The sequence below is a fragment of the Castor canadensis genome, chromosome 4, assembly GCF_047511655.1.
Source record: "Castor canadensis chromosome 4, mCasCan1.hap1v2, whole genome shotgun sequence".
NCBI classification, from domain to species: Eukaryota; Metazoa; Chordata; class Mammalia; order Rodentia; family Castoridae; genus Castor; species Castor canadensis.
In genome coordinates, this window is record NC_133389.1 from 15,026,887 (window position 1) to 15,054,168 (window position 27,282).

At 39.2% G+C, this 27,282-nt stretch overlaps 1 long non-coding RNA gene across 1 annotated transcript; it reads right to left on the reverse strand.

The window, feature by feature from the left end:
• Window positions 1-3,323: 3,323 nt before the first annotated feature.
• On the reverse strand, window positions 3,324-26,876 carry LOC141422451 (uncharacterized). The gene is made up of 2 exons (XR_012447006.1): window positions 6,547-26,876; window positions 3,324-5,483 (listed from the first exon to the last, which is right to left on the reverse strand). It is a non-coding gene; the product is annotated as an uncharacterized lncRNA (long non-coding RNA).
• Window positions 26,877-27,282: the final 406 nt, after the last annotated feature.

Consider the following 27,282-nt stretch of genomic DNA (forward strand, 5'->3'; position numbering starts at 1 on the left):
AATATCATACTTGAATCCCCAGCCAGAGCAATAAGGCAAGAGAAAGAAATAAAGAGGATTCAAACAGGGAAGAAAGAAGTCAAATTATCTCTATTTGCACACAATATAATCCCTAATTAAAAGACACTAAGGACACCCAAAAAACTCTTAGATCTGATAAACACTTTAGGCAAAAAAGCAAGATAATAAACATAAAATTTCATTTGTTACAGAAATAGAAAATCTATTCCTAAAACTCATATGAAAGCACAAAAGATGCCAAATAGCCAAAGAAATCCTGAACAAAAGAAGAGCGATGCTGGCAGTGTCACCATACCTGATATCAAATTATGCCACAGAGCCATAGTTACAAAGCAGCATGATTCTGCCACAAAAATAGACATGTAGACCAGTGGACTAGAATAGAAGATCTGGAAATATGCAGACATAGCTACAGCCACCAGATGTTCAACAAATATGCCAAAAATATACATTGGGGGAAAAAACTGTATACCCACATGTAGAAGACTGAATCTAGATCCCTGTCTCTCATGTTATACAAAAAATCGATTCAAAATGAATCAAAGATCTTAATATAAGTCCAGAAACTTTGAAACTGCTACAGGAAAACATAGGGAAAACACTGGAAGGCAAAGGCAACAACTCCTTGAATAGGACTCCAATTGCTCAGAAAATAATAGCAAGAATTGACAAATGGGATTGCATCAAATTAAAAAGCTCCTGCCCAGTAATAGAATCACTCACCCGAATCAAGAAACCACATACAGAGTGAGAGAAAATCTTCCCCAGCTATCTATCAGATAAGAACTAATATGGGGGTCAGGAGGGGGAAAGAATTAATATGAAGCATATATAAAGAGTGCAAAAAGTATACTCCAAAAATCCAATTGATAAATGGGCAAATTAACTGAACAGTTTTCAAAAGGAGCACAAATAGCCAATAAATACATGAAGAAATGTTTAATATCTTTATACATAAAGGAAATGCAAATCAAAACAACACTGAGATGCCATCTCAGTCCAGTCAGAATGGCTATCATCAAGAAAACAAACAACAAATTCTTGCAAAGATGTGGCGGGAAAGGAACCTTCATACTCTGTTGGTAAAATGTAGATTAGTCCAGCTGCTATAGAAATCATTGTAGAATTTTCTGAAAAAACTAACATGAACTCCCATATGATCCAGCTATACTACCTCTGGGTTCATATCCAAAAAACGCGAGTAAGCACACAACATTGATACCTACACACCATGTTTACAGCACTGCTGTTTACAACAGCCCAACTACGGAATCAGCCTGTGTGCCCATGACCTAGTGAATGGATAAAGAAAATGTGACTGAGAAAGACAAATAGCATATGTTCTATCTCATGTACTGAATCTAGACCTGAAAAAACATAATGACATGAGTGTAAAATGGGGATTATTTGGAGGGAGGAGCAGTGTAGGGGAGAAAAAAAGGAGAGGGTGACAGCGGTTGACAATGATTGAAGTACCTTATGTACAGTCTGAAAACAATGATAAAAATCTTTTAAAATTGTTTTAAAAGGAGGGATAAGAAAGAGTAATTGATGGGGTGAATTTGATCCAAGTATGTTATATGCATAATGGAAATATCAGAATGAAATGCCTTTGTACAATTAATATGTGCTAATAAAAAAGAAAATTATAGTGTAACCACAGGTTTGATAGAAATGAAGAAAATCATGAAGGAATCTGTTGCACAAATGTATGTAAATAAGGGCAAAATAGTTTCTGCTGGGTGGGGGGGGAAGGAGGAGGGGAGAAATGACCCAAACATTGTATGCACATATGAAGAAAAAAAAAGAAGAGACGTTCCTTAATCCAATGAGACCTTTTACATAAACAAAACAAAACAAAACAAAACAAAAAAACCTAGAACAAGTATACTGCAATCTTCTGGAATATTCCATGACAAACAAGGACAAAGCATGGAAGGTAACTACCACCACCACAATTTAAAACTCTCCAGAAAATATTGGTAAATGTATTAAGCAGCAAATGAAACAAATAAAATGTGTAGCATTTGGAAAGGAAATGATAAATTATTTTTAGGGTTAGAAAAAGCATAGGTATCAACAGATAATCTCCTGCAACTGATGAAAGAATCCGGAAATGGGTGCCGATTACAAGATTAACATGCAAAAGGCAATAATACTTCTTGCCTACATGTCAACTGAAAAAAAATCCACTAACTCACAATAGCAGCAAAGACTGTAAAAGACCTAAGGAACATACACACATGAAATGCTTAAAGGCTTCATGGAAAAAATTACAAAACTTTATTAAAGGATATAAAGGAATAATAATACCCAAAAAATGGGCAAGAAGCTCAGAAGTATACACACATCAATTCTACCTTTATATATAAATGCATCTAAATTTCAAACAAAAGCCCTGCAGAATTTGGGGTGAGGTTTTTAATTGACTCTAAATTTATGTGGAAAAACAATTGTCATTGCCAAGTTAATTTTGAAAAAAAAAAAACAATAGAGTAGACAAGTAAAGTTGCTCTGCAAGACATCAAAACCTTCTTGAGGGGTACAGAAATTAAAATAGGGTGGTCCTGGCAGAGGAATAGGCAATGGTACAGAACAGAGAGACCAATAGGAGTCCATGTGGGCTCAGGAGAGTGGAGTATGACACAGGTAGCATTCCAGACCAGTAGGTTAAGGATGAGCTTACTCATTGATGGCGGACACACTGGTTTTTCATATAAAAATCCAACTAGTCCTACACCAATGACAGAAAATCAAAATCTAGAAGAATTAAAGTCCCCAAATGAAAAATCCACGACATGAACACTACTAGTATGTGGAGAATATCTTCATATTCCATGGTGAATCTGCAGTCCATGAGTCTGCCACACTCTTTGGGCTACCTTACCTATATTTGCTTGTTCCACACTTTGGGAGTCTTGCTTTCCCAAGGAAGCTCTCATTCCCAGCCTCCTTCCCAGGGAAGGAGACCCTAGACTGAAACTGATGACTTCTGCCTGATATCCCTGGACCTCCACTCTTTCCCTGTCTAGAGCAAGCTGGGGAAAAGGGGGTAGGTCTGGAGTTAGTGGCAGATTCCTGAAGGAGCTACTTGATTTCTGCAAGTGTCTCTTTTATTGACTCTCAGATGTTGTGTGAGCTCCTTACTATCTCAGAAATTTGTTTTCTGCATAAATCAGCCAGAGAGGGTCCTGTTTATGTAGGTAAACCACAGCAACTCACATACAACCTCAGAACTTAAAACAGCTTTACAACAAACACACCTCATCATATTAGAGACAAAAAACAAAACAGGCTTGGAGAACGTAGTTGCAGAGTCTATGACCAAGAAGTTGATAAAGATAACAGAAGAACACCAATAAAAAAGTGGGAGGGAAATGAGAACATACAACCATCAAAAGTAGAAATTCAAATATCTCTAAATATATACATATATGTTCATATACGTATATAATTTTAAAAATTAAAGAAATAGGATCATAACATTCATATTCCATAAAATTCTCCCTCAAGATGAGCATGCACAGGAATTCTGAAACATATTGAGTGCAAAAATTTATAGACTATGAGAATCGTAACTCTTGTTTATGTAAAAATTTTAAATGAGAAAAGGCAAAACTCATGTTATTTATGAAGATATTTTAAAACGGGTTTTAAAAAGACAAAAAGCTGGAAGCTTACACAGTGACTATGACAGTGCTGTCTTTCAGGGTAGACTGAAAGTGACAACCAAGTCACTTGAGATTTAGAACTGTGTAATTTCTGGGAAAAGTAAGATTGAAAGTGTTTACTGCTATTAGTGGTCTGGTGCATTCTTTTACTTCATTTCCTACATGCATAAAAGCAACTAATTTAAAAATGTTCACCCTTTTCTTTGTCTTTTATAAGACAAACACACCATTTTATCTATGCATTGTGGGCATTGAGATAACATCATGGGGAAAACAGTGACATATTTATTCTCTGTATAAAAATTGCCATGGAAAACTCATGTTGGATTCCCTCAAAACTAAGCTGCTTTAAAAAGTAATTAAGTTTCTTCAGCTTCATTCTCAGTTCAATTATAAATTATACATGTACTTCGTTTCTCATGAAATAAAGACAGAATACCACAGTGATGCATGTTGATGATTTTAGGTCTTCATAAATGACTGATGTTTGTTTTCTCTCCTGGCATTGACATGTTCTTCTCGGTGACACTGTACCTCTGTAGCCAGGACTCCAGGTCTTCCAAAACCAAAGGGTGGACACACACTTGTCAAGCACACCTGTGCCACAGGACACCACTGTTGTGGTTTGGCTATAAAAGACTTTTACTTGAAGAAAGAAAGAACACAAGGAAAATCTACTGTTTTATAAAGAGACATATGCAACTATTTAAGGTTTAGGATTCAAACTTCAGCTTGTTATTTATGACTAATATTTAAGGTCACTTTAAATCATATTTTGAGCAACATATATTTTGAAATTATATGAGTCTTTTAGTAATGACATTCCAGTATGAAAGCAAAACATTATTTGGGGATAGTTTTAATACTGTGAATACCCACAAATGCTCAAAGTTCTCTGGGAGTTAAACTCTCTCAAGAGGTTTCTGTACCTATTATTTCAAGTCAGTTGCTACATTTATGGACTGATGAGATGTCTGTGACACAGCCCTCGCTAACACTGACAAATAATGTACCCACTGGACTTTACACCTCCTTAAAACTTTTTGTTTCTTAATGGTGCCAGTCTGTCTTTAAATCAAAATGTTGGGGGAATCACATCTTAGTTTTTCTTTGGCTTACCCAAAGATACTTTATTTGCATTTCTGATTGAATCACAAGTAGAACCAATAGTTATATTGATTATAAATTTAAAATTTCTTTCTGACCATGCCCCAGACCCTTAGCAAGTAATTAAAGGCTTATAAATTATGGATTTTCAAAATCCTGCTATTAAAAGGGAATCATTACTTTTGCCCTACGAGTGAATAAAATAGAAATTAAAAAGTGTTTTAATAGAACGCATTCTATTTAAATAGAACACATTCTATTAAAAAGTGACCATGTTAATGAATTCCTGGCCAGTGCATAGAGGAAATTAATAAATTATAAGATTTCAAAAAAACTGCAATCTACTTAGAGGCACATGACACGTCCACACGAAAAAGAAAGCCCCGTGATGAAGAATATGAAGAAACAAAACATTTAAAAGTGCTCACTTCCAAGAAGCAGATTCCTTGAGGCCATAATAGACCGGGGTGGGGGTAGGGGGGCTTTAAAGGAGGCAAAAAGAGCCCTGCAGGCCCAATGTCATCTCCTCCGAGTTTCACCTATCCTTCACCTCACCTCACTATCCCTAGCACAGAGGATCAAGCAGATTGTGAATAAATGTCCCATAAGTGGCTGATGTCCCAGGTGGGGTGGAGGCAGGAAGACCAGAAGTTATCACGGTGTCCATCCAAGATGTGCAGGGAGCTAGGAATAAAATGCAAAAGTGATGGGAGAGAAGAGGGATTAAATAAGAAGATGAAAGAGCAAGAGGACCTGTGTTCCTACAAGTGATGAGGGAGAGGCCCAGGTCAGAAACAAGTCCAAGGATGACTTCACACCATGTGTTTGCCTTACCAACCCTTTTTCTGTGGGCTGAAGTTTTATGTCCCCTCAAATTCGCATGTTGAAATCCTTTTCCCCACAAAAGTGATGGTATTAAGTGGTAAGGGCCTTTGAGAGGTGATTAGGTCTCAAGGGTGACATGAATGGGGTTAAGTGTTTATAAAAGATACTCCACAGGGCTGCCCCACCCCTTCAACCATGCGAGGACACAGCGAGATGGTGCGGTGTATGGACTAGAAAGTGGGACCTCACCAGACACAGAATGTCCCCAGCCTCCCGACTTCTGAAGCATAGATTTCTGTTATTTCTGATCTACCCAGTTCTGATACTTTGTTATATTTTGTTTAGTTATAGAACTATAGTACTTAGGAACATACACAGATTGTTGGCACTGGCACACTTTTTTTATGTTACATAACTAGCCATGTGGCAGCCCAGTCACTGTGCAATAAGCTTGCCCATTCTGCAGAAAATATTGATGGCAATAAAGGGTAGGCATCTTTGAAAAATCAACATGGGGGGTCCCTCTTCCCATTCTCTCTGCACTCAGCAAGGAGATAGGCCATTATCAGCCTGTGAGTCATATAGCCTCTGTCCCAGCTGTTGACATACACCGGGGCCACAGGCCACAGTTCATTCAGAAAGGGTTATTGTGACTCATTGCCGGGAGACATGCACAAGTGGATGGGCTGAGTGGTTATAAGGTAATAAATTTGTAAACTTAACTAAAATAATCCGAGTCTTAATTCAGGATATTGGTTGCCTAAGCAACACAGAGGTTACAACCACAGTAAATTATGGTCAGTCTTATCAAAACAGAGCGGTTACTGTTTTACAAGGAACTAGCACCTTCATGGTTGGCTGCAAAACAATTCAGCATGGAAAAATGATCAAGTTTTTATCAAAGGAAAACAGAAGTCCTTACCATGGTCCAAGGTTCAAGAAGACTGAGGTCCAATTCTTAAATGGTTTAGAAAACAGAAGCGCTTTGTGCCAACCTCCATTTGGCTCTTCCTCACTAGTTGTATATGAGCTTGCTGTGCAGTTCATTTTTCTCTGAGCCTCAGCTGCGCTCTTTACAGAGGAGCTATGTGAGGTTCAATGAACTAACGCTCATAAAAACACTAAAACCAGTAAGACACTCTGCTAGTCCTAAGAGATGAAAAAATTCATAAATAATATTTGAATAAGAAATATCTTGGTTAGCAGGCCAGATGAGTGAAACTGTCTGAACAAAGAGCCAGCATTTATCGTAACTTTTTAGAAATTACTTTTGTTAACACATATGGGGACCTTCAGAGATGCTGGTGTTTGGGCTAAGTTTCATAGTGCTGTAGTCATTTTCTTGGTCTTATTCCAATATTTGATTAATTTTTCTACCACCCTGCTTATTTTAAATGTCTCTATCTCTCTTTGTCTCCATTTCCTGTCTTTTTCTCCCTGTCCCTCTAATACCCCCCACCCCCACATTTCTTGTTCCACATGAGTTCTTCTCTCCATCCCCATTTCTCTGTCCCTTAGGAACTACTCATTGCCCTTCTCTCCTTGAAGACTGGGTCAGGAGAGCATCAGCAACCAAGTCACATCTGCCTTATACAGGCTACACTTGCCAAAAGCTTGGGTTGCCACTGTGATCTTTGTGCCTTTAGCTAGACTACCAGCTCTTTGAGGAAGGCCCAGGAGGGTCTAGCTTATTGCTGTTTACCCCACAGGTCCTGGGTCTCCCCCTGTACAGGCTTGGACTCATTGTTGGACAGGGAGAGGAGAATAAAGAAGATGCATAGGCTGTGAGCTCTTGTACCTCTGATATACCCCACAGGGCTAGCACAGTACTAATCTCCAATCATGCCTTGGAGCAGAGACAGCTGCTTTTCATCTGAAGGGTCTTAGGAACATACATGGCTAGGGTATTATCAAATGTGTGAACAGAATGAGCCCTGCTGCCACTGAGAATTCTATATTAGATAAAGAGGGAAGCTTCAGCTGCATTCTCCTTCCTTCTGAAGTCCTGACAGATATAGAGGAAGGACAGAGATGGGTACAGAAAAGACCCACATCTTCCAGGGTATAGCCCATCAGAAGATAGGCGTAGCTCAGAGGAATCTATGCCGGGTGTCTGATTCATTCCTTTTCCCATCCCAGATGTACTGAGGATTCTAAGCCCAACATCTGTGACCTTTGTGTCCCACCAGCAAGACTAACTTAGCAAGCTGTATGTGCAAGGCTTTCAGACAGAAGGGAGACTTCTCATCCTTTCTGAAATTGGCCTTTCTGAGCTGTGCATTCTCCTCTGCCTCCCATGACACCACTGAATGAAGACAAACCCATATTTATATGGATCTGGCTGAATCTCTTCTGTCAACCTTTATTTCTATTCAGGTATAATCAAAACAGGGTCAAGTGTGGAGGCACACGCCTGTAATTGGGAGGTGGAGGCAGGAGGGTCATAGTTCAAGGCCAACTCTGGGAAAAGTTAGCTCCAGACCCTATCTGAAAAATAAACTAAAAAAAGCAAAAGGACTTGGATTATGACTGAAGTGGTAGAGAGCTTGCCTTGTAACTGAGAGGCCATGACTTCGATCCCCAGGAACACAAAACATTAACAAAACAAAACAAACCACTCAAACGCGTAAATCTTAAATGTTTCATCTGATGAGCTCTGACAATTATATATAACCATATTACCACCATTTTGAACAAAATATAGAGCACTGTATCACTCCAAGTTTCCTTGTGCTCCCATCTAGGCAATCCCCCAGCATCTGATTACATTACCACAGTGAAGTTTTGCTTATTTTTTTTTTTTACATTTCATATAAAAGGAATCAAACAATTTGTCTTCTTCTGATTATGGATTTTTGAACTCAAAATAACATTCATCCATGCTGCATGAGTTAGTAGCTTGTTCTTTTTCATTACTGTGGAATTCCACTGTATGAACCTGCTGTGTTTATTCTTTAATGTCCTGTTGATAAACACTTGGTTGTTTCCATTTTGTCTATTATGAAGAAAAGGTGCTGTTGCAGTCATAGGACACATAGGACAGATCCTATGTGTGTGCACATTTTAATTTCTTGGTTAAATACTTACAGATGCCATATCTGTGCCTAAGGTCACATGCAAAACTGTTGTACCATTTTCTGTTTTCACCAGCAATAAATGAAAGCTCCAACTGCTATATGTTCTTTCTAAAAGTTGGTGCTGTCTGTTTTTTAGGGTTGCTTTGTCTTCCTTTGCTTTTAAAGCAAGTCTGGCAAGTATGAGATGGTACCTCTTCCTGATCTTGATTTTACGTGACTGCCGGTAAGTGATGCCATTTGCTTGGCTTTGATGGCTCCTTACGATTATTGGTGCTTCTTGGCTTATAGATGTATTGCCCCGATCTATGCGTCCTTCTTCACCTGGTCCTCTTCCTCCTTTTCGTTCTACGTCTTCACATGGCCTTCATGCAAAGATATCTATCACTTTAATTACAAATGCGAGACCTATTTCCAAATAAGGTCACATTCTGTGGTTCCAGGAGGATATCGATTTTGGGAGAGGTCACTACTCAAGCAAGTACATCACATTTCAACAAATAATATTATGAATTTATCTTGCTTATTTTCTAGGCCCTCTCTCCACACAAATGCTCCTGCATAAACCATAGGGTTTTTTTTTTTTCTTTCTTTCTTTCTTTTAAACCAATAACTAGAACAGTGCCTGGCACTTAGCAGATACTCAATATACATTTGTTAAACTGATAAATGGAAGCACGATGGAATAAACAGTCTATAAAGGCAAAACATGACGTGAGGGCATTCAGGGAGTGAGTGAAGATGGAGCATTCCCAGGACCAAGTTCTGGAATGTTCCAAGAATGGAAAGTGAGGAAGATGGAAAGGGACCCACAGAAGAAAATGAGAAGGGGCAGCTTGGGAAGGAGAAGTAGGGAATTATGCTGGTCTGAAAACTGTGAAGGAAGTGCTTCAAGGAAGAGAAGGCATGACCCGTGTAGATGGATATGCCAGGGAATCATGGATGACCTTGACAAAAGCCATGCTGACAGGGTTTTGGACATGAAAGTCAGAGCGAACGTACAGAAAATCATCTTGTTGGAAACACACCAAGGTGAGAAGTGTTGCTGGTGGATGGCTAGAAATACTAGTAACACTACTATTTTCCTTCTGCCTCACTGTACCTCTTTTAATGTGATGAACATGTGGCTACTTCAATAAAAATAAAACAATATGATCCTAAACCATATGTGATAGAGTAGAAAAAACTGTCTGGAATTTGTTAAGGATTACCATTTGTTTTCTAATTTATTTTTAACCTGCTTTGCTTATCTGCCAATGTGTTCAGGAAATTTTAGAACTGGGCAAAGTTGAATATCATAAACTGCTAGCATCATTTTTGAAGTTTTATGCATAATACAAATTTTTTTGTAATTAATTTAACCAATTCCTTATTATTGACTTTGAAGTTATTTCCAACTGAATTCCTATTGTTAGACATTTTGATTGCTTCCAATTTGTTCCTAATAAACTAATACCAGAAGAACTGGATAAAACTAATTATTGGATAAAACTAACCAGCAAAGCCAGAATAATTGGGTGAAAATAAATAACAAATAGAGTAGGAAAAAAGGGAGGAATATAACTGAAGAAATTCTGGGAAAATACACAAAATTTAAGAAACTATTTTTAAATGCCCCTTGTTGCCAAAAAACTGTCATATTTGCAAAAAAAAAAAAAACAAAAACCCAACACAATGCTTAGAGATTATTCATTTTCAATGAAATTATTGTTTTTGTTTTTAGAAATTGATTAATAACTCAACTAAGTTGTTTTCAACAAAATCATGTGTACATCCTTTCCAGGTTAATGCTTGTATTGCCAACTCGGGATCTGTGCTTCCAAAGTGGTGAGCAATTCAGTGTGTAGACTGACTGTTTTTCTTAATATGTGCAGGATTGCTTTCTCAAATCCAGTGCCTGCCTGTCAAACTTCAAATCTAGTGGTGATGCTGATATATCCCTGACAAAGTTGACCAGATTAAGTGTCTGACTGGGTCTCATCTCGGTCCCAATTTAGCAAATCCAGTCTTTTCTCCTCCCCATTCATTCCAGCGGGCCCCACAGAAGACTGTGCAAGGATGAAGACAGGGAGCTTGGGCTCTTGCATCCTGTTATGCCTGGAACATAACAGAAATGGGGAGCCACTTCAAAACCAATTTGTTTCCTCCCTCCAGCCCCATCCTCAAAATAGTAAGAGAATTCAATTTTTTCAAATGGATTTGAGTCTCACAGCTTAGGCCCTTGTCAAAGCACTCACCTCGTTGGTCGTTCCTTTGACTAGCTTTAACCCTTCTTCTTTCAGTCCTCTGAAACATGAGTTCTTGTTTCAGACCAAAGGACATTTGTCATAAAGCCACACTGTGAATTCTTATTTCTAAGGGGTGCAAATTTTCTTCCGGCACCTAAAGTTGCTCGTCTGGTTCTTTAGAGTTACAACATTCTATTCACTCCCAGGTGTGAATAAATCCTCCAGCATTCCTTACCTTTTCTGCAGGAAACAAAGGTGAGCACTCAACTCAGGTAAGTTCCCTAAAATACTCTCTTCTCTTAGAGAAAAAAGTGCAGCCTGGTTTATCGCTTCCTTAGATGGCACCATTTTTCTTACATGTGTTATGCTTTGGTTGAACCATTTGAAAGTAAGTTTTGGACATCATGACACTTCACCCCTAAATATTTCAGCATTTAGCCCAAAGGGCATTACTGAACCACAGCACCATTATCACATGTCAGGAAATCACCATTAACTCAGTTAATATCTACTGAATAGTGCATAGTTGGACTACTACAAGAATCTTCAAAACACCTTTTATAGATTTAAGAAATTTTAACACACAATTGAGGTTCATATATTGCCTTTGGTTTTCACATCTCTTTTAGTGCTTTTAACTTAGATTAGTCCCCTACCTTTTTGTTTTATTGTGTTTGTCCATTTTACCTGGCTTGGGTTTTCTCTATAAATCTGCACCAATTGTCTTGTAGACTCTCCCTCATCCTCGATCCATCTGCCTAGTCTTTCATGATTGGACTCACAAATACCACATAGGTGATGGTGTGTTTACAGCATCAGATCAAAAAACAGGGGATGTTAGATGTGCAGATGCTAAATTTGATCACAGCAGCCATCTTATTTTTTAATAAAATTAATAAACCACATAGTGAACAAATGTGTATTTTCCAATTGCTTCTGTGTGTAATGAGACACCAGTGTATCTCCACATGGTTTTCATGAGCAGCAGCTTTTGGGATTTTAAAAAAAATTTAGCTGTAAGCAGCTTCCCTTTTTGTGCCCCTAGGAAGGGGACATTTTAAAAGCTTCTTTTGAAAGCAAATAGTACCTTGCAAACAGAAAAACTCAATCTTCAAAAGCTGAGTTTACAAACTGAATTCCAGAGTAAGGACAGTAGGCAATAGGGTTGCAAATCAGGCCTCTGTCCTTGTTCAGAGGTTGTTGGTTGCCTGGCCAGGCACTCCTCACCCACATGAGGGAGCCCTCTAACTCATAACAGGTCAAGCCCAACCAGGAGTCCCAGGCCAGTGCTGTGCTCACAGTGTGGATAGCACATGAACACCTATAAGTAGGGGCTGCCATGTTGCAAATGCCAGTGTAGACAGAATGAGCCTCTTGGCTTGGGAAAGAGTGGCTGCATTTGCAACTAAGTATTAGGAAGAATTGGGGAATTGAAAGGGAAAGGAGATTTTATGAATGTACTTTGAGATGGTCAGGGTTTATTATGATCAAGTGTACAGATGAGACATTTGCTTCTTGTCAGCCATTTCCAGCTTCAGCAGTTATTCCTAAATGTGGACCCGGATCTGTCCAGCTTGATGGGTATATCAGTGCATGTGGCTTCTTCTCAGCACTTTGCATTTTGGGGAGATGAACTGCTGATAAGAAAATGGGCTGAACATTCGATCAATAATAGTTGCATAAATATTCTCAAGTTGCCAATTATACTTTTAGCTTCTGGCCACAGCAACCTTAGCAAGTACTCTTTGGGGGAAATCCCCTAATAAATATTAAATTTGAAGAGTTCTGTGAGCTGGAGTTACATGAAGTCACGGAGACTGACCTTAATGAAAATCTGTTTTCAGCTGCCATTTTTGTTTTCAAAGGAATGAGCTGTCTTGCTAGTGGAACTTGAGAGTTACCTTTGGATTATACAACAGATTGCAGAACCAAAGGACAGGCAGGTAAATGTGAAATGATGAGTAGCTCCATCGTTTGTGGGCACAAGAGCTTCACAGTTTTGGTAAATCTTCTGGCATTGTCAAGAACATACCAATCTCAAATCTATGCCGAGGGAGAGAGAGAGCAGAGCAAGGGAGGGGGTCTCTTTTTATTGCATTTCCCCTTGTTTTTTGCACTACAGGAGAAAATGGTTTTCATGTGACAGAATGAATTAAAGAGAAGGCCTGTGTTTATTTTCTTCAGCTTTGACTCTGAGGGAAGCTGAATTGAGTGGTGGTAAATAACCTTGTAACTGAAATCGCCTTGCTTTGTACTACCTTACGAATGGCTTGCTTTGTAAAGGTTTCAGATTTATTGAGACAGATTACACCCCAGTGTGCAAATCACTTTGTAAAAGTAAATCAGGCAGTTTTCCATAATTCCTTTAGGCCTCTAGGGTACAATTTAATACACTAAAACAATAATTTACTATGAAGTGGGACTCTGGGGGTAGCTTTTTCTTAGCAAATCGTCTTCTCATTGGGAGACTGATTCATTATACTATAATAAAGAGCCTCCCTACTTTCTGTCTGCTCTTGTCATTCTGTGTTTTTGTGTCCAAAAGGGAGATGTTCCGGCTCCAGGTTTGGAAGGTTGAAGGTCAGCTCCTGGGTTTCTGGCAGAGGGAAGGAATTATCTGTTCTCAAGGTTGACAGGGTGACACCATATGGAGGACACATGTCTGTCTTGGCTCTGGATCAGGAGGGTTTGCCTCCTTCAGCCATCCAGGCTTAATTTGACTTTGAAGAATGACCAGCCTCACAATTAGCTTACTTATGAAGTCGTGAATATCAAACATTTCTCTAAGACATTTAGCTCGCATTTTTGCTTGATTTAGGATGTGGCCATATTTTTAATATTCTCATATTTCTGATTTGCAAAAAATAATAATAACCCATCAGTGACTTAATCGTCAGGATGAAGAAGTAGGACTGAGCAGGAGAAGAGTTAAATATTTATGAAATTGTACATTGAAATTAAGAAGACCTATTTAAGAATTGGTTGCTTAAGTTTATTGAAAATGTAATTACTTTTAGCCTTTGTAATTTTGTTCCTCTTTCATGGATGGAGACAAGAATTCCACAAACAATGCCATTCAGGGGAACTTAATATTCAAGAGAGGATTTGGATGGTTCAAAATGAAATTAAATCACATGCTTGGGTAGGTTGCATTATTAGCGACCTCTGAACTACATTCTTGGATTTCCTGGCTTCTAGTTTCGTTCTGCAGCGTGGTGACGCTCCTGCCCATAGGTAACCAGGGGTTTCATTGCCACCCCTCTGGCCAGTCCCCTAATAGCCCTGTAATCTCTCTTCCACGCCGACGCTTTCTACTTCATTATTAAGAACTGGACTTAGACAACTGTTCTCCCATGCTTCTTTTTCTTTTCTCATGGCTCTACTGTTTTACTTTTGAATTTAATTTCTTCTTTTCTAGGAGTTTCTCATTATCTAATTCAAAGAGTAAGGGACAAGAAACAGAGGGCTGCACATTACTGCCCACCCATGCTCCACACGAGATCAGGATTCATATTTTTATTGAATAGCCTGGGGAATCTCCCTTAAACAATAGTAGATCAGTAAGTTGGTAAGAGCTGTTCATTGTCCTGTGTTGCTTTGAAACACTGGGTATCATTATCATAGAGGTGTTTGAAGTAGAGAAAAGTCTAGTAAGTGATGGCAAACCATATGTAAATTAAGGTCTGTTTATGAATTTTCCAAAATGTTATCTGTGCCTAGCAATATGTCAAAAGTATCCAAACCATCCCTTTTTTTCAAAACTTGGAATATGCCATATGTGCTATTTACAGCTGGCTTTTATTTAACCCAGCAGCATATCCTGAATGTTTCCATATAATCGAATGCTGTGGGACTCCTTTTTATGGTTACATATTATTCCAGCTTCTGGGTAATCCATCATTTGATTCACCATGTGCTGTTTTCAGTTTTTCTTATTTTGAGCAATACTATGATGTACTTAGGGACTTGAGTGTGTACCGTCCTATCTGGCTTTCTGATTTCTTTCTGCTGTTGTAGGTTGAAGCACTCCCTGGGCAGAGATGTTGCCTGGATGAGCCAACAATATGGTTTATCTCACTGATAAATGACTGGGCTTAGAAGTGATCTTGGGAATCCATAGGCATTGAGGTCACTTATTTTACAGATAAGGTTAAGGCCTTGAGAACTCAAGAAATTTGAAAAAAAATAAAGTCTCATAGCTAATGAATTTCAAGCACAGACTGGAACCCAGCATGCCTGGACTCCCATCCAATGCTCTTCTCATCCTACTCTCTCACTTCCCAATGTGCCCTGGAAATGACACTTTCAGAGTCATGCCATTTGGCTCTGTGTGCGATTACAACCAGCACCAACACAACCTCAGTGGGACAGACTTGCCTGATGACATCACTGGGGCAATGTCAAGCTGACTCGGGAAAATCAACTGTAGACAGATCCACAAAAGCCTGAACTGCTTTCAGATCTTTGCAAGCAGTTACTGCAAGCCTGGCATATTTCAAATACCTAATAATACAGTGACACTTTACATAATTGCCTTCCCTAACATTCGTAGAAAACTATAAATAGTCCTCTTAATATGCACAGAAGTGTTTATATTCCAGATGTTCCCATGGTGAAGGGACCCGAGCTGTAATTTCCACCTATTTCCTCAGCTCTGAGACACTGAAACTTGACAAGCACATTCTTTTCTTTTTCCCTCCTACGGATTCCCCCACCCCATCCTCCACGCCAGTGCTCAAGACGACTGACTTCGTGTCCCTTTGCTGTAGGACTCAGGGAACCTGCAGAGATTCCTGGGCCTTTCTACTCTCTCTAAAATAAACCTCAACAGAACCCCTCCTTGGAAAACGCCCTGACCTTTGCGCAAGGAGAGGTGTGTTACGGGTTTTATTTGCTTCCTTGTGTCTGCCTTTTTGTTTGTTTATTTGGGTTTTGTTTTGTTTTTGGCTATACTAAGGTTTTGAACTCAGGCCTTTGCACTTGCTAGGCAGGTGTTCTACCCCTTGAGCCACGCCTCTAGCCCTTTTTGCTGTGGTTATTTTTGAGATAGGGCTTTGCTTTTCGCCCGGGCCAGCCTGGACTGTGATTCATCTACTTACGCTTCTCGGCATAGGTGGGGTGATAGTTGTGGGCCACCATGCCCAGCTTCCTCTCCCCTCCCCCACCATTGAGATGAAGTCTCATGAACTTATTTTTTGCCTGGGCCAGCCTGGACCAGGACCCTCCTGTCTACACTTCCCACTGTAGCTGGGATGACAGGCACACACCACCACATCCAGCTATTGGTTGAGTTGGTGGTCTCTCGAACTTTCTGCCTGGGCTGGCTCCCTGATCTTAGTTTCCCAAGTAGGATTACGGGCATGAGCACCAGACTTCTCAAGTCCATTCTTAAAGGTTTGAGGTGGGCTGAACACCAGCTTCCTGGTGTTATTTTATTAGGGCTTACTTCTTGATTATTGTGCTTTCATGCCTGGGTATGGAAGCAATGAGGTGTGGATGTAGCAAAAACTCTTTGTCTGCAATTTGAATTAGAATCTCAACCAATAATTATTTTGACTTTCTTAAGGCTGAACTAAAATTTGTAGTACTATTTCCACAGCCTCATTGCCTGTTAGTATCAGAACCATATTTTAAATCCCTTTGGCCTAGACTTTCACCCCTCCACATCTCATCTTCAGAGGCACCATAACCTGATTCTTCCCAATCCTCGGCCTGTGTCAGAGGGAGCAAGCCGGGTGTGAGGGTGGAGGGAAGGATCTGGAAGCTTCTGGGCCTCATCCATGCCACTGTGTGGACAGAGGGTTGCTGTGCCAACCTTCCAGATGGATTAAGAGCTCTGGGTTAATGCAAATGGACTTCGAGGTCCACAACTTCCTAGGGAATCCTTTGTGATGCTGACCTGAGAAGCTTGGACTGGGTCTCCTTTCCTTCCTCTCTTTCAGACCTGCTCTTCATGAAAGGAAAGTGTGTCTCCCATGGAAGTTCCAGGATGAGGAAACCACAGTGCCAAACCCAGGGCACAGAAAACTGTTGTATCACAAGTTTCCATGAAAGGGAAGCACAGCTTCACAGCTGGTTTTTTACTTCAAGGTAGGACTTTGGACTATTTTAAAAATCTCACAGTCTTTGCCTTTCCAGGAAAAGCAAGCAAGAAGAAAAATCACAGGCAGTGGTGCAAATCTGTGTGCCCCACCTCCACAGCTCAAGGACACCGATGAACACATTCACTGGAGTTGAGGAAGGTAGGCAGATTCTTTCCAGTAGAAATCCCAAATCTAACTCAGCTGATTGGCAAGACAAAAAGGACTGAGTTGGTCAATTTGTTTACATAAAAGATACCTTCCATAAATTAACTGAGCTAAATCAGTAGCTGCAATGCCTTAAATAAAATAGGCAGAAAGTCCTTGATAAGATAAAAGCATTTAATCAAAAGATTCCACTGGGGAAAGCATACTAAAATTAACAGTATTTAGGTTTTCCTAATCCTTCCTGGTAATCTGAGTGAAATAACATGCCGAAGTGAAAGAACAAATTAGGTCTAATTAATCACCATTTGCCAAGTCTTTAATAGAGCTACTTTGCTTATATTTTCCCCCAAATTGAGAAATTGACTCCAGTGACTGAATAACAAATCTTTTGTATCTTGTGAATTAGGTAATGTTTCCTCTTTACTAAAGATGATTTCTGATGATGGACTGTTAGGTGCTTTGTAGAATATGCATTGGGAGGAGTTTGGGAATTTCATACCAGTGTTACTACAAAACGCTTGCCATTTATTTATGGCCGTGAAGAGTTTTAGAGCTTACCTAGGTAAAAATGAAAAGCAGGCATAGAACTGAAGCTGAACACTGTCTTTTCTGCAACAAGTATAGTTGTCTATGGGTAAATTCCTCTCTTGAGAGAGGTTATTTCCAACAGCATGTACTTTTCTATGTAATAATTATATATCAACATTTAAAATACATTTATGCTACTTTGATCAACTGTGAACTCATACAAATTATAGTAATAAATCAATCAGATAAAAATCAGCGCTTAGACCCTGTGGTCACTGGACAGTCAAACAGTTTAAAATTCCAATGTACACACCTATTTCTGGGGCAGAGAGGCCCACGAATACCTCGACGTTTGCTGATATTATGATGGCATAGCATTCTGTGGGAGAAGAATGGAAATGTGGGTTCTAGAAGAGAAAGAACAATACAGAAGTTCTAAGAATTAAGCAAGAGTGGCTCACCTCCTTTATAAATGAACGACTGGTTTTCAACTCTTGTGGTATTTAGACTTCATTATTTATACTTAAAAGAGCTCTGTAACGTTTGTTTAAATGTCACTATTTACGACACATTGGAAAGTATACCTTTTGCAACTGTTTTAACTTATGATGAAAAATTTAAATGTCAACTCAAAAAAGTGGGGGATGTCTAGTTTTGTTTTGCTTTGTTATTTAAGGAACAAGAGAAAAATTTGAAATTCAGTACTCCGGAAGACTCAGGTTTCCTGATATTAGACAGTATGATTTTTTTTCCCTTTTCCTCTATGTGTCTGTTGAGTGACCTGCCTCTGGGACCAAGTGTGGCTAAATGTTCCCTTTCCTGCTACCTGCATGTGTTTAAGCTTAAAGAATATATGGCTCTTAGAAAGAGAAAGTATCTTGTGGATCCCCATTATTAGTTTAAATTATTGCTATAGAAATGCTACTTAAAGCCAGCCCTGGTGGCACTTGAGAGGCTAAGATAGGAGGATTGTGCGTTTGAGGCCAGTTTGGGCTATAATAGCAAGTCCCTGTCTCAAAAAATAATAAAAACAACAAAAAGTAAACGTTAGTTAAAACATAAAGTTCCATACTGACCCTTCATATTCAGAGGCTTTATGCATTGATTTATAAAAACAAATGTGCAAATCAAAAACAAACCATAAAACTGATGAAATTAGATGTCTATCTAGCAGGGCTGCTGATACTGTTTGCTGAGGCTTAATTGCCACTCTCCACAGAAATTAGCAGTGATTGCTAGGGCAGCTGGTTTGTTTTGTGTTTTGTTTTAATTTGACATACCCATATTTGGTGTTTGGAGAGATACACTGGTTCAATAATTTCCTCACCTTTGCTTTGTTCAAATACCCTGGAACCTTTGTGGACCAGTCGCACGAGGTGCTGTCCTGGGCTTCACCTGGCAAGGCCCTCCTCCTCCGAACACCACCGTGCTTCTCCCAGTTGCCCAGGACAATTACATGTTCCTTGGTGACAAAAAGATTGCAAACACAAACGTATGCCACTCTTGGAGTGGGAGTTCATTTGAAAGTGGTGTACCAATGACCCCGAATTCGCTTCTATGAAGATTTTTTAAGTTAACATCAAAATGAACACATGAGAATTTAAAAATACATATTGTGGAGAACAAGTAGGCCCCTGTTCCAGCCTCTGGCCCTCAGAGTTCTGTGGATCAAGCTGTGCTACAGGAAGGAGCACTGAACTCAGGAGTGTGGGGCCCAGCCTCACCATTGCGCAGCCTGGCTACGTGATCTTGGGTAACTCACTGCCCCACTTAGGGCCTCCGCTGCTGCTGCTTTTTTTGTTTCAAAGGAGAGGATGTGCTATGTGAACTCCAAGGTTCTAAGCTCCTGTCATTCTAAAAGTAACAGGCAAAGCCTTCGTATAGTCCCAAGAATAAAGTAAGAAGGCTAAAGGGCCCTACGATTTACAGAGCACTGTCTTATTTGGTTCCAAGAACGATGCTAGGACACATCAGCCTTCTTCCCACTTTATAGATGGGAAGATGTATTGAGAAAGGAAGTCACATCCAAAGCTATGCAGTTACTGAGCTAAGAAGAGACCTAGGACCTTTCTGTCAAAGATGTCAAATTTCTAACTTTTTCTCAACCTTTTCCATCTGATTAGAGGAGAAATTTTATACTTTGAATGGAGAAAATTCTTTCTTTCCATGGCTACTTGCCTATTTGTACAGCTATGGGGCTTGTAGTTGCATCATTCATTCATTAGCTCCTGTCACCAGGACGTAAGGGCCATGTCAGTTCAGCATTCTTCAGAGTGTGTGTGGCAACCGTGGGAAGCACACGTAAGCACAGGCTGGTCCCAGGCCCTGGGGACATAGCGCTGGCTCTCAGGTCTCTGTTCACTGAGAGTCCCAGCCTCACAACGGTGTCTGGGGCTTGGTAGATGAGTGAGTGAGTGAAACAACAGGCATGCAGAAGTATGGGGACACATAATCCTGACCACATCTCTCCTTGGGAGGCTTCCCCTCCAACACACCACCCCAGATTCAACTTCGTCCCTCTCTCCCACTCCTGTAGCTTGTGTTACATGGCAGTTATGTTCTTTAGATTTATATATTTTTTTAATCAAAGGAACAGAGTTAAAAATCAAACAGTATCTGAAGGCTGGTAATAAATCACAATCTTTTCCCTGCACTCTTCTCCTAGCTCAGGGCAGCCCCTTTGAACTCCTAGCTGTGGCCGATAGCAGTTAGCATCCTGTTGCTATGTAATATGTGGCTAGTTGCTTTAAGATATTCTCTGTAATCAGCTATGCTAGGTCACTATTTTAAACGACATTATTAAGAGTATAAGAATGTTACTTATTTTGTACTGCTGTCTGCCCTTTTCTTGCCCAAATGCAGCACTACGTCACATAATTAGGGAACCCCCTTTTTTCCCAGAGCCCTAAATCCCCAGTCACAGCTCCTGTTTTGACCGGCTGGCTTTTCCTGTCTCCAAAATGTCTCTTCTGGCTCCCAGTTTGCACCCATTCTTCCCTCAACCCTAGCACATCTTCTTTCTTGGATTGCTTCTTGATCCTTCCAGAGCATAGGCTCTGTTCACTTCCTATGACGGAAGGTAGAGATTCCGAGTCCTGGCATGGCTCACACTGGGATGTGTTTAGCCGAGTGCCACAGCCCAGATTGGTTTTCTCAGTATGTAAGAGGCATCACCCTCCTATCTTCTCCAACCCAAGTAGAGAAGCCAGATTGATTGTCCCAACCATGTTCCTTGATGGGAATCTTTTCCCATTGTTGTCATAGTTACTGGCTTGGCTGTTTTAATAGGGAGATTTGTCTCTCAGTTCTAGAAAATACTCAGTGATTTTTTTTTTTTCCAGGCCATGTTCTCTGTTCTTTCACTGTGAAATGCCTCTAAATCTGATGTTGGATCTTCAGACAAAACCTTTCATGTTTCTTATCTTTTCTCTCATTTTCTCTTTTTATTATTTTTATTTATTTAACCTTCTCTATCAATCCCCATATTGAATTTTTTGGCTACTGTATTTATTTTAAATTTCCAAAGGTCTATTCTTAAGTCTTACATACCATTTTGTAGCATTTTAACTTTATTTTGAAACTTTAATGTTTTTCTTGCTTCTATATTTGGGTTTTTGTTGTTTTGAATTTTCCTCTCTTCCTAGCATTTGTTTCATTTTGAAGTTGTTTAACTTGAGCTTCTTCACATGAGGGGTTCTTCTCACGTTTCAGGAGCCCTTTGTCAAATATTTAAGACCATAAATAAGACTCATTGGAAGCTCTGTGTTCAGGGCTAGGATTTGTTGATGGTTCCTTGAGAGACCCCAAATGTAAGCTTATGATTGCTTTCTCTGGACCTACTCGGCATCCTCAAGGGAGTGAGGGAATCCTCCCATCCCCTGAAGGCCTTGTCTCAGCAGGCACTTGGCTAATAGTGACCTGCCCTCAGGGTAGGCAACATTCCATTTGCAGACTTTTGTGTTTTCTCTCCGGCACTTCAGCCTGGTGTCTCATCTCCACCTCCACTTTGTCAGGTGGCTTGAACCTCAGCTTTGTCAGATAACAACTGTCCATCTAATTTGTCCTGCAAAATTTCATTGAGCTCCTCTCTACTCTTCTGATTTCCTTTCTTCTAAATTTTTTGTCCTTAGAAAAGTTTATTCCTTTCTACTTTTTCACTATCTATTATAATTGAAAATGACATGCCTCTCACAGGCTCATGAGTTGAAGACGTGTTTCCCAGAAGGTACTGCTATTTTGGGAGGTTTTAGAAACTTTAGGAGGTAGGGTCTAGCTGGAAGAAGTGGATCACTGTGGGGCCTGCCTTTGAAGGTTTCACCTGGATCTGGTCCATTCCTTGCTGTGTGCTTCCTGTCAGCCATGTGGTGAATGGCCGCCTCCTCACCTCCAGGCGCCATGATGTTCTGCCTCACCATGGGCCCAGAATCAATGGACCAAGACCTCTGAAACCGTGAGCCAAAAGAAATCTTTCCTCCCTTACATTGTTTGTGTCAGGTATTTTATCATAGTAACAAGAAAGCTAACACACTACCGGATGTTATGAGAAATATGAGAGGGGAGAGGAAACTGACGCTTGTGCTGAATGCCCTGACTCTGCCCACAACTTGCTTTCATGGCTTCCGGTTATTTGTGAATGACTGCTTCTCCTTTATCTTTAAGGAAGACCTTTTCTGGTGGCTCTCTGGTTTCTATTTTGGGGGTATGATTTCCCCCAGCTATTGGCTTTGTTGCTCTTTTCTTTCATTCTGTTGGCTTTCTCACCTAAACTTTGAGTGAGAGCTGCACTCTTCCTGCATGGGCATCTCCTCCCTTTCCTCTATTCACAGGCAGAGATTGGTCACAGGCTTGGGTTTCTGACAGACAAGGCATTGGGCTTTAAATTCTCACAATCCAAGAAGACTGTGTAGTCCCCTAGCTTGACTTTAATAGCACTATTTGCTCTGGGTCTGCTCACCTACAGCCTCATCCCCTGCTCTTCACTTGGGTTTCCATACTGTTTCTGGTCCATAGAGATTTTTTTAAACCTGATTTTGTGTATGTCCCTGTTCCCATGGAAAGTATTTCCTTCCTACCTTGTGTCTGCCCAGTCCTTCATCACAAATGGCTCTGGGGGGGTTCCATAATCAAGGAGGAAGTTCCCAGAAACTATGCTGTCAACATCCAAGTGTTTTGTGGTGCTGGCCCTGCAACTCTTGACTCTATTTATGGGGTGCTTGGTGTATTAGTGTCATGTATAACTTGTTTGCCTTGAACACTTGCACTTTGGATGGCTGTATATATATACACACACACACACACGTATGTATTATACACACACACATATATGCATAAATACTTTCCCCCCTCTAGCCTTGGGCTTAAATATTAAAGATGACAGCCCCTTTTATTGTTAGAATTTTTAAGTGAAAGAAAACTCTTATTTTGTGCACTCAAGCAAAATGACATAATCAATTTCTCCTTGACTTACACCAAGGGAGTGTGAAGTTAAAGTTCATACTTTAGAAGGCTTTGGGAAGGACATTTTTCTCCCACACTGCACATCAAACTGACTTTTCATTCAACTGCTAATGACATTGGGATAATTAAGATAAACCTCTGAAACATTGTGTGAAGACAAATAGAAATTCCTCCTATAGAGTTAAGAAGAGAAAAATCATCAGAGTGGTGATTGTCACGGATGCATTATGCAATTGCATATCATTCTAAGTCAATTCCTGGCTTGTATTGTGTCTGTATAACAGTTTTCAATACACTCATTTCCCATAATGTACAGTAAATTGGCTCATCTAAACAGAACAGAAAAGAAAGAAAGAAAGAAGGAAAAAGGTGCCTTAATTGTAGGTGTCCTCTTTAGGACTGATGTTCTTTTCAATTGCAGCCTGTGGTAAAATTAGAGGGTGCTGGGCTTGTTTTCTGTTATTATTTTTCTCTTTCTTAAGGGTTATTTAAGGTTTTGACTCTGATGACTCTTAGCTTTACTATATCTGGGAGGCGTGGGAAGGAATTTGGGAATAGGAGTGAGTGGTGAAAAAGCCAGCATAATGTCCTGGAGAGATCTGTCTAACAAGACAATAATACCAATACGAGGACTTCAGAGGGTCCCTGAAGGCCTTTGCTGCTCAAACATGGATGGGCAGCATGGACCCAGGGTCTGGTTAGAGTTGCAGATTCCCAGGTTCCACTGCAGAGTCAGAAACAGCAGATTAACAAAATCCCCATGGAGTTTTGAGAAGCACTGCATTAAGAGGCATTTGGAGATCCAAGCTCATACAAGCATTTTAGGAAGGAGCGATGGACATCTTCAATAGTGACTGACAACATGACCTGTCACTATTGTTTATAATATCCTGTATCTCTAACCTCTGCAGCACCTGTAGTTTCAATGAAACTGCCATTAAAGTCCTATTTTTGTTTTTCTTTTTCTTAATATTGCTAGATGGTTATTTTGGTTTCTTTTCTCAAAAAAAATCCAATGTTTGGTTTTGTTGATCCTCTCTAATGCATATTTTTTATTTTATTAATGTCTGCTTTTACCTTTATTATTTTTCTTTTGTCTTTGGGCTTTGCTATTTTTTTCTAATTCTTCAGTTGGCTTGAAGGCTTATTAAGTTTTAATTTTCCTTCTTTCCTAATATTAACATGTAAAGGCAATAAATTGTTCCCTTAGTACACCCTTAGATGCACCTGACAAATTTTGACACATAATTTTCATTTACTATTTAATTCTGAATATTTTCTAATTTCCATTGTATTTTGTATATTTTATATTAACAAATTGAAGGAATTTTATATAAGTTTCCAGATGTAGGACGTTTGTTAGTTATCTTCTTTATTTATAATTTAATTGAATTGTAATTAAATATTATGGTCTCTATGATATTCTTTCTTTGAGATATTTGCCCAAAAGGTATGTTAAAATATCCCATAGAGATGGTAAATTTAGTAATTTCTCCTATAGTTCTGTTAAGTTTTGTTGTATGTATGTCTGACATGCTGTCGATAATCACATTTAGAACTGCTAAATATTTCTGGAAAACTGAACCTTTTCTTATGCATTAAGTCATGACCTTTAGCTCTAGAAGTGTTTTTGGCTTGAAGTCAAAGATGTTAATATTACTACTTGATTTCTCTTTTGGTTAGTATTTCCTTAGTGTATGATTATTTTCATCCTTTGACTTTTAATCTCCTTATATTGTTATGCTTATCTCTTTTAAACAACATATAACTGGACCTTTTCAAATCCAGTCTGGTAATCTTTGCCTCAAAAGTTTAGTTCTTGTACATTTATAGTGATAACTGGTGTGTTTGGATTTTTATCTCCCACCTATTATGTGCTTTCTATTTGTTCAACTACTTTGTTATTTGGTTATTTCCCTTATGTGCTTATTTAGAAGTTATTGCAATATGTCTCTTTGTTTAGTGATTACTCAAGTATTAATATGTTAATTTAAATTAATATGCTAAATTAAAGTTAATCCATAACTTCATGCTCTTCTTGGGGACCTTAGACTGTTTCCCCCTAGTCATTCTCCTTCTCACTTGGATGTTCTTTTTACCCATTATTCATCTTAACCTTTTTTTTTTTTATAAATTAGGTGTGAAGTCACTCTCCTTTGGCCTGAAATAGTCTGTAGTATTTCTTTTAGTCAGAGTTTTGTTATTCTTATGATAAATCCTCTCTTTTGCTATTGATATTAAAATTTATTTTGGATGCATTTTTATAAGATATTTTTAAGGTGTAGCTTTCTAGGTTGGCAGTTATTTCACTCATTGACTATTTATCCCATTGTCTTCTAACTTCCATTGTTGCAACTGAAACATCAGTAGTTAGTCTAACGATCACTTTTTTGGAAGTGATCTTTCTTTTCAGTTTTGGCTGTTTCTAAGATCTCCTTTTCTTGGTTACTCTTCACTATGATGTATCTAGGCTTTACATCGTTTAAAAATTCAGAAAATTAATTTGTAGATACAACCTATTCTTCATTTTTTTTTCTACTTTTGCACTCAGGTTACACAAATGTCAGTGTTCTTACCTCTATACATCATGCTCTTAATCTTTGTTTCATATTTCATATTTTCTATATCCTTATTCATCTACACTGCATTCTAAATTTTTTTCAGATCCATCATCCAGTTCACAATTATCCACATCAACTAGGCTTAGTCATTTTGTCCACTGATTTTATATATTATATGATATATAACTATATGGCTACAAACTTCATTAATTGAAGGTCTATTGGGTTTGAGTCATTGTCAAATCTTCTTGTTCTCTGTTCACATTTCCAAACGTCTCTTTCCTCTTGAAAAACATATCAGACATAAACAACATATACTCGTTATCTGTAAATACGTGAATTTTCAAAAGGTCTAGGCCTGCTGTCTATTGTTTCTGCCTTTTCTTATTTATTATGTCTTGATTCTCTTTTTGTTTATTTTTTTGCAGTACTGGGGTTTGAGTTCAGGGCCTTACACTTTCTAGGCAGGTGCTCTACCATTTGAGCCATGCCCCCAGCTCTTTTTTTGCTTTAGTTATTTTTCAGATAGGGTCTTGCATTTTTGCTTAGGCCAGCCTCAGATCACAATCCTTCTACCTATACCCCCCATGTAGTTGGGATCATAGGAACATACTACCACAACCAGCTTATTTGTTGAAATGGGGTCTAAGTTTTTGCTGGGGATGGCCTTAAGCCATAATCCTCCTGATTTCTCCCGAGTAGCTGGGAAATTACAGGTGTGGGCCACTGCACCTGGCCCTCATACTTTTTTAAGCTATTTATATTCCTTGCAACTTTGCTGTTATGAATTCTTGGAGACCTGGGTTTAATTATGTATTTTTTTAGCTGGACATCGATCTACCATTTGATCCAGCAATACCACTCTTGGGGATATACCCAAAAGACTGTTGCTCCAGAGGCACCTGCACATCCATGTTTATTGCGGCACTATTCACAATAGCCAAGTTATGGAAACAGCCAAGATGCCCCAGCACTGACGAATGGATTAAGAAAATGTGGTATCTATACACAATGGAATTTTATGCAGCCATGAAGAAGAATGAAATGTTATCATTCGCTGGTAAATGGATGGAATTGGAGAACATCATTCTGAGTGAGGTTAGCCTGGCTCAAAAGACCAAAAATTGTATGTTCTCCCTCATATGTGGACATTAGATCAAGGGCAAACACAACAAGGGGATTGGACTATGAGCACATGATAAAAGCGAGAGCACACAAGGGAGGGGTGAGGATAGGTAAGACACCTAAAAAACTAGCTAGCATTTGTTGCCCTTAACACAGAGAAACTAAAGCAGATACCTTAAAGCAACTGAGGCCAATAGGAAAAGGGGAACAGGTACTAGAGAAAAGGTTAGATCAAAAAGAATTAACCTAGAAGGTAACACCCATGCACAGGAAATCAATGTGAGTCAATGCCCTGTATAGCTATCCTTATCTCAACCAGCAAAAACCCTTGTTCCTTCCTATTATTGCTTATACTCTCTCTACAACAAAATTAGAAATAAGAGCAAAATAGTTTCTGCTGGGTATTGGGGGGGGAGAGGGAGGGGGCGGAGTGGGTG